This window comes from Hordeum vulgare, chromosome 2H (assembly GCF_904849725.1).
Source record: "Hordeum vulgare subsp. vulgare chromosome 2H, MorexV3_pseudomolecules_assembly, whole genome shotgun sequence".
NCBI classification, from domain to species: domain Eukaryota; kingdom Viridiplantae; phylum Streptophyta; class Magnoliopsida; order Poales; family Poaceae; genus Hordeum; species Hordeum vulgare.
Genome location: NC_058519.1, coordinates 663,040,710 through 663,049,490, shown reverse-complemented (window position 1 = coordinate 663,049,490; position 8,781 = coordinate 663,040,710). Strand labels below are relative to the sequence as shown.

The following is an 8,781-nucleotide window of genomic DNA, read 5'->3' as shown; positions in this document are numbered from 1 at the left end:
AGGTACATAGTTCCTATTTGAAATAATAAGAACATCATTGATCCTTCCCATGGGTTTCTTGATAGTAGGATCAGCAAGATGCAAATTAAGAGAACACTCTTCAATCTCATTAAAACCCCAGAATATCACATAAAGACTTCGGAATGGCAGAAACACTAGCACCCAAATCACACAAAGCATTGCACTCATAGTTTTTTATTTTGATTTTGATGGTAGGTTCCCACTTATCGTGAAGCATTCTAGGGATAGAGACTTCCAATTCAAGTTTCTCTTCAAGAGCTTTTATCATAGCTTCGACGATATGATCGGTAAAGGCTTTGTTTTGGCTATAAGCGTGTGGAGAGTTCAACATGGATTGCATCAAAGAAATGCATTTAACGTCTTCTACTCCACTTTTAATGCTTTTAGCATCAAGATAGATCGACTCCGAATCATTGGGGAACTTTTCAACCAAACTGGATTCATATCCAACCCCATAATCATTAGGTTTGACACAAGAAAACAAAGATTCATTGGGAGTCACACCAAGCACTTTAAGATCTTCGTGATTCTCATCACGGGAACACGCCTTTTTAAGCCATTCATGTCTATCACGAATTTGGGCGGTTCTTTCTTGGTTCTCAATCATGGAAACACACATAGCTTTCGAAGTTTCATCCATGTTGATTTTGGGAGGAGCACATCTAACTTTCAAAGCATCAACATCACAAGAAATCCTATCAATGCTCTTAGCCAAATTGTCAATTTTGAGTAGTTTTTCCTCTATGGACGCATTGAAAATCTTTTGAGAGTTGATGAACTCTTTGATATTACTCTCTAGATCAGAGGGTAATCTATTGTAATTTCCATGGGTATTGTTGTAGGAGTTGCCAAAGTTATTAGAGGAGTTACTAGGAAAAGGCCTAGGAACATAGTTTCCTCTAAAAGCGTTGTTGTTGCCAAAGTTATTCCTACCAACAAAATGAACTTCCAAGCTAGCGTTGCTACTCTCAATCGAAGAAGACAAAGGCATATCATTAGGATCCAAAGGAGCACTTCTACTAGCAACCAAATTCATTAACTCATCCATCTTAGCACTCAACGAGTTAATTTCTTCTATAGCGTGTACCTTCTTACTAGTAGGTAACCTTTTAGTGTGCCACTGAGAGTAGTTCGTCATGATATTGTCTAAGAGCTTTGTGGCTTCTCCAAACATGATTTCCATGAGCGTTCCACCTGAGGTGGAGTCCAAGATATTTCTAGAAGCGAAAATCAAGCCAGCATAAAAGATTTGAATAATCATCGAAAGAGTCAAGCCATGAGCGGGACAATTTCTAATCATTAATTTCATTCTCTCCCAAGCTTGTGCAACATGTTCATTATCAAGTTGCTTGAAATTCATGATATCATTACGGAGAGAGATGATCTTAGCCGGCGGAAAATACTTGGATATATAAGCATCTTTGCACTTATCACAAGAATCGATACTATTTTTGGGCAAAGAAGAAAACCAAGTTTTTGCGCGATCTCGCAACAAGAAAGGAAAAAAGCTTCAATTTAATAACGTCATTATCCACATATTTTTTCTTTTGCATATCGCAAAGCTCAATGAAGGTATTGAGATGGGATGCGGCATCTTCACTAGGAAGGCCAGAGAATTGCTCTTCCATAACAAGATTCAGCAAAGCGGCATTGATTTCGTATGACTCCGCACTAGTGGCGGGAGCAATCGGAGTACTAATAAAATCATTATTATTAGTATTAGAGAAGTCACAAAGTTTGGTGTTTTCGTTCATGGTGACTTCAGCAAGCAACCAATCACACAAGCAAACAAAAAGCGGGCGAGAAAAAGGGCGAACGAAAAGTCGAACGAAAAAGGAAAATTGGTGAAGTGGGGGAGAGGAAAACGAGAGGCAACTGGCAAACAAGGTAAATTCAAGAGATGAGTTTGCGACACCTACTTGGATGAGTTCTTGACTTGAGATTCCTCCCTGGCAACGGCGCCAGAAATTGGCACGTTGACGGGAAACTATTCTTGACTTGATCCTCCCCGGCAACGGCGCCAGAAATTCTTCTGCTGCGGCAACAAAAGTCCTTCCCTGGCGCGTAGGAATTCTTCTTGTTACTTCTGTGGTTTGCGTCGGTTTTTCCCTTGAAGAGGAAAGGGTGATGCAGCACAGGAGCAGTAAGTATTTTCCTCAGTTTGAGAACCAACGTATCGATCCAGAAGGAGGGCATCGTCAAGTCCAAAGTACCTACGCAATCACGAACAAGCTTGCACCCAATGCTTCAAAGGGGTTGTCAATCCCTTCAAGATTGTTTGCAAAGTGAGATCTGAAGGCGAAAAGTGCAACGAAGTAAAAAGTGTAAGGCTGAAAATATGGTGTGGAGTAGACCTTGGGGGCCATAATGTTCACTAGAGGCTTCTCTCATAATAGCAAATATCACGGTGGGTGAACAAATTATTGTCGAGCAATTGATAGAACCGCGCAAAGTCATGACAATATCTAAGGCAATGATCTAGCATATAGGATCACGTCCGAGACAAGTAGACCGATACTTTCTGCATCTACTACTATTACTCCACACATCGACCGCTATCCCGCATGCATCTAGTGTATTGAGTTTATGACGAACAGAGTAACGCTTTAAGCAAGATGACATGATGTAGAGGGATAATCTCAAACCAATGATGAAAACCCCATCTTTTTACCCTTGATGGCAACAACACGATACGTACCTCCCTACCCCTTCTGTCACTTGATGAGGTCACCGCACGGTATGAACCCAAAATCAAGCACATCTCCCATTGCAAGAATCATAGATCTAGTTGGTCAAACAAAACCCACAACTAGAAGAGAATTACAAGGATATGAAATCATGCATAAGAGAGATCAGAAGAAACTCAAATAAGATTCATAGATAATCTGATCATAAATCCACAATTCATCGGATCTCGACAAACACACCGCAAAAGAAGATTACATCGGATAGATTTCCATGAAGATCGTGGAGAACTTTGTATTGAAGATCCAAGAGAGAGAAGAAGCCATCTAGTTACTAGCTATGGACCCGTAGGTCTATGGTGAACTACCCACGCATCACCGGAGAGGTCATGGTGTTGCTGGAGAAGCCCTCCGTGTCCGAATCCCCCCTCCGGCAGGGCACCAGGATGTGCCCCAGATGGGATCTTACGGAGACAGAAGCTTGCGGCGGCGGAAAAGTAATTGCGATCGTCTCTTGATTTTTTTGGGAATATTTGGGAATATATAGGCGCAAGATCTAGGTCAGGGGTCCTCCAGGGGGCCCACAAGCCTATATGGCGCGCCCCCCTGGCCGCGGGGTGGTGGCTTGTGGGGCCCCTGGGGCTCTTTTGTCTTGGCTCTCAAGTCCTCCAATCTTCTTCCGTTCCAGAAAAAATCTTTTCGAGGATTTTCTTCCGTTTGGACTCCGTTTCAAAATCTCCTCTCAAAGGGGTCAAAAACATGGAAAAAACAGGAACTGACACTTGGCACTGAGTTAATAAGTTAGTCCCAGAAAATAAATAAATGGCATGCAAAACATCCAAAGTTTGACAAGATAATAGCATGAAACCATCAAAAATTATAGATATGTTGGAGACGTATCAGCTGCCCGTCATCGTCTCCAACACAGCTCCCCCGACCCCTCCGGCCTCCTAGTCCGAGTCATAGTGAGCCCCACTTTCTATTTCCCCTCTCCCCATCGTCGATTTCTTGTTGTAAAGCTGTTGTCGCGAGTGCCTAGCTCCGCCATCACCATGGACGATGCGCCTTGTGATCCCGAGCTCCCCTGCTTGCATCCTTGGCACCGATATCCCCATGGGGTCCCAAAGATGTCGTAGCGTGCCTTCCATTCCTCTCCCTTTCCCCGTAGCCTCTCCTTCATACAAGACGACCTCCGGTCGCCGCCTCTGGTCTCGCTACCGTTATGTGTGTGTGTGTGTGTGTGTGTGTGTGTGTGTGTGTGTGTGTGTGTGTGTGTGTGTGTGTGGTGTGGTGTGGTGTGGTGTGGTGTGTGTGTAAATTGATGTATGTTTGTTAAATGGATGGATGCATCATTGATGAATTTTTATATGTTTTGTGTACTTTGTTTTGTTATTAGATATATATATACATATATGGATGAAATGAAAATAGAACAATGCGATGAATTTTGTTTTTGATGCTTTAGTGATTACTTCATCCTAATGATAGCATTTGAAGTATCATGATGATCTTGTTATGAATAGTTTTTTTTAATATATATGTAAATAGTAAGGACTCCGACCGGGACTAATGATTATGTGGGCCAGCACGGGCTGCACCCCAGTACCCTCGGTCGCCGCTTCTATGGCCCTCGAAGCGAACACTAATGCGTTTTCAGGATGCCGGTATCGAGCTCTAGCAATGCTGATATGGCATTATCATTAGGCGTTAATTGCTGCCTAATTACTTTATTTGGTTATTTTTAGAATAATTTAAATTAGGATTTTAATTAAAGAAATATTGTTTTGCTTATATAGTTGTTTTAGTCATTTAATTGTTGTTTTCTATTATTTTTAGTTAGTTCTTTCTGTAGATTTTAACATGTTGTAGTATGGTGCATATTTAATGCACAAAAAAATCTACAGCTCAATTAATTTAAAAAATGCCTTTGTAGCAGATGGGTTTTCGTCTGAAACATTGATACTTTGAGTTTTGTAGAAAATAAACAAAAATGATAAAATCTTCAAAAAATAAACAAAAATGATAAAATCTTCAAAAAATAAAATCCTTTGAGATGTTGTTATGTTTTAGTGTCTAGTCGGTATAGAAATTTTGAGATATGAATTTTGACCGTTTTTGCAAAAAAAAGGGAAAAAAAAGGCCATAACTTTTGCATACGACGTCCAAAAAAATTAATATATAAAAAAAAAACTAGAAAAAATTGGTACTCGATTTCACCCGGGCTTGCCCGGTGATGTTTTCTCACATGCTCAAAATTCCAAATAGAAAAAAAGTTATTTCAAAAAGAAGTTTTTTCCAAAAATGAAAAAAAAATTATTTAAAAATATTAGGTTGTTTTCATTGAAATTCACTATTATTGTTACTTATTAAGTTTATTTTAATAATTGTTTGTAATTCAAAAAATTAAATCATGTGACATGACATCAAGACCCAAGTTGTTTAGGATTGATAGCTTACTATTGTCAGGAAAACAACAAGTGCACACTTGGCAATTAGGGGGGATAGAACCAGAAAGTTAAGCGTGCTCGGGCTGAAGTAGTGAAAGGATAGGTGATCGGCCGGGAAGTTAGACGATTTGAAATGAGTGATCCACGCTAGAGCAGTGAGGATGGGTGATTAGAGATTAAATTGTCAAATAATTCAAAGATTAGAAAATTGGAATAAAACATAAAAAATATTGAAAAATAAAATTTGAAAAAATTTAAAAAAAATCTACCTATTCGGGTCAAACAAACAAAAAAACAAACGGATCCTTTAGTCCCGGTTCGCAAGTAGAACCGGGACTAAAGGTACTCCCTCCGAGACGGCCACGTGGAGCACCTTTGGTCCCGGTTTGGAACAGGGCCGGGACTAAAGGTTAGGCCTTTAGTCCCGCCCCTTTAGTCCCGGTTGGTGAACCGGGACTAAAGCCCCTTACGGGCTGTGACTAAAGACCCTGTCCCCACTAGTGTAAGAGATGATTATTCGTCCAGAACACTGATACTTCGAGAGAGATAGTCTAGTTTGTACACGAAGTGCATTCCTGTTTTTGCCGTAACACTTCCACCCTTTTAGGAAATGCTATGTCGGTGAAATGATGATACCATATCAAGTTTCAGCCTTTTCAGGGTTGATTTGTAGCGTCTTTTCCAATTTCAGGGTCATTTAGATTAAAAAAAATCATTTAGTTTACAAGAAGACATCAATTTACAAGAGAAGATTTGAGCATAACACATGAATCAATCTGGCCTAATCCCTTTGTATTTTGATACATAGGTAGTACATCCGATCTAGTTTGGCCCCACTTGCCCTAGGGTAGAAATAATACGCTGGATCAACGTGCTTCATTGTTTTCCTTTCACTCGCGTCATATGCTTCTCTCGAGGTTCACTGCTCCCACCTTCTCCCGCCAAAAGGCTGAGAACTCGCCGGAGCAGAGACGTGGACGAAGTTGGTGCTTCTGGTGGAGACCTCACCGTGGGACAAGAGAGAGAGAGAGAGAGATGGTGTGAACGCGTAGGAGAACGAAACCGACGGGCCAGCGTTCTTTATTCAGTATACATGTTCCCTATCCGGGCCTTGGAAGGTTGAAATAAGTAATTTTGTTTTTTTGAAATGGTACATATGTGTTTCTTCCTGTGTTCCGAACTTTTAACAGTATTTGTGATACGCCAACTTTTGATAACGGTTTTGCTAAAACGTATCTAGATGTGAAATAAGTATAACACACCTAAGTCCTATATCATTGATCTTATATGAAGACTGATGTGGATATTTTTTTTAGTTTTCTTTCCATGCTTGATTAATCACTAGTAAAAGTGTCCGTGCGTTGCACCGGGTTAGATTGTCTATTTTTGAATAATAAATTTTGTATTTGAGAAGTCCCTCCTCCTCCTCCCCTCATGTCCTCCATCAACATCTAGTTGAGCTTTGAATCGTCATTGAAGTGTAAGTGGATATCCAAACTCATATACATCTATAGCAACTTAATAATACCTATAGAAACTCCCAAAGCGGAAGAAAATAAAAATACTATCAAACAATCAACTTCCAAACTTCAATCAAACATGGACCAATCAGACTTGAAGCACTACAACATGAATTAGTTGACAAAATGATTGTATCAACTTTGAAACATGAATCAAACACGGAGCAATCAGTCTTGAAGCACTACAGTACAAATCAATTGACAAATTACTCTATCAACTTTCAGATTTGAAGCACTATAAACTTGAATCAACTTTTAGAATCTAGTACATACTAATAATGTAAATGCAGAGTGTGACACAACTATATCGGGATTGAGGGGGACTTATAGTGTGCACGTTGGTGTCATCAGTAATTATTGTTTGCATGTCCGAGAGGAGAACCTCCTTGGCCTCCACCTGCGTTCGACCGGCCGCCTTAGACACTTGCATATGCACACACATTATACATTAGAATCAGGCCAAATCTGAAGAACAATATAGTTTGCACATAATACTATCAGTGTCAGGATAGATGAATACACCAGATGTGGTTGTGGACTAAAAAGAATATCATTGCCATTTAACTAAGCCTAGAATCTGAAGTTTGACGAAAGAACATAGCAGAAAATGAACTTGACTATGTAAATAGATCAATTACTTGCCTGGTTGTAAGTACCCGTTTTTTATTTTGAGAAAATCTGAACATCCACACCAGTGATATTGACATCACACTCAAACTCTCTTGTTGTTAACTGACATCACACTCAAACTCTCTTGTTGTTAACTACAAATAGAATCCATTTATGTAGGGGTTCATGATGTGTTGCTTATCAGTAAAATATAATCTACTGTCGGCAACAACTAAATTCTGAACAATTACTTCTGGTGAGCTTAGAATCGATTAAGCTATTGGAGATTGATAATATAGTGTCAAGATTTTAACAAAGAAAGCATCATTCTACTCGTAGTGAAGAGGAAAGGCATCAAAGAGAACACCTACAAAAGGTTTAATGGAACCTGATTACTGGTCCCTTCTTTTTTTCATGATTGCAGAAGGTATAAATTAACAGAATGAGAATGCATTAGAATTAGGAGCAAGCACATTAAAATGCACACCAAATTGATGCATGTATTTTCTTGCACCCAAACAACATGACAAAATGATGAAGCATCACGGTGGCCAAGTTTTTTGCACTCTTTCTAAAACAGAACATGGAGCCCTCACTGTCAAGAACTAAAGCATGCATAATTATGTTAAATTTCTAATAGTAGGATTTGGGGTGTTTTAACACAACATTTGATTGGTTTGCTAGGGTTACTTTTGCGTAACCTATGCCAATATAAGGGATTTTGCTATGTACGAAAAATTAAGTGATGGTGGATCCTTGCCCTCTTGTTATGTTAGCTCACGCATTTTAGGTTCATGCTTTCTTTCTTCAGCTTAGATGAAGTGCAGCACAAATATGTTGGCTTCAGTACTACCTTTTGTATTTATTATCTATATTTGTGTAACGTATTTTCCATCCACGCAGTCTAGCTTCAGTTAGTATATGTGATAAGTTATATCCCAATTTTGTATCCTTTGCTCCTTGAACGCCTAATATGTACGGTAACTAACTTCCTTGAACGCCTAATGAGTCACCACGAACAACACGTGATCAACTGACTACCTTTGAAATGGCCGATTACGCAGAACCGCTCACAGATGCTTCTGTTCGTCGCAGCCGTTGTTTGGATGGAACAGCCAAGCTTTGCAAGTTTGAATGCCAACTTCTAGATCCACTGTCGGACATAGATTGTTTGTTCTGCAGGACAGGATCCAATTAATGAAATTAAGGTCAGGACTTGAACAAGGCAAGAGAAATCTCCAACAAAAATGATCGAGTCATCACTTTTAATCGCTGGTAACATGTGCAAACTGAACCTTTGAAAAATGAAGGCTGACAGTGAAACACCACCATATACCAAACCTGCACAAGATGTATGTAGTCGGTCGTCGGCGGTTGTTGGGGCAGGGTTCAGTATGTATGAACAAATAATCCACTTGTTCCAATATCGCGCAAACATATTTTAATTAGCATTGACCTGTACCCACAAAAAAAGGGTAAGGAAAAATAGTCGCTTTATGC

At 39.7% G+C, this 8,781-nt stretch overlaps 1 long non-coding RNA gene across 1 annotated transcript; it reads right to left on the bottom strand.

Annotated features, from left to right (window-relative positions):
* Positions 1–6,821: 6,821 nt before the first annotated feature.
* On the bottom strand, positions 6,822–8,438 carry LOC123431364. Its single transcript, XR_006623093.1, has 2 exons — positions 8,323–8,438; positions 6,822–7,069 (listed from the first exon to the last, which is right to left on the bottom strand). It is a non-coding gene; the product is annotated as an uncharacterized LOC123431364 (long non-coding RNA).
* Positions 8,439–8,781: the final 343 nt, after the last annotated feature.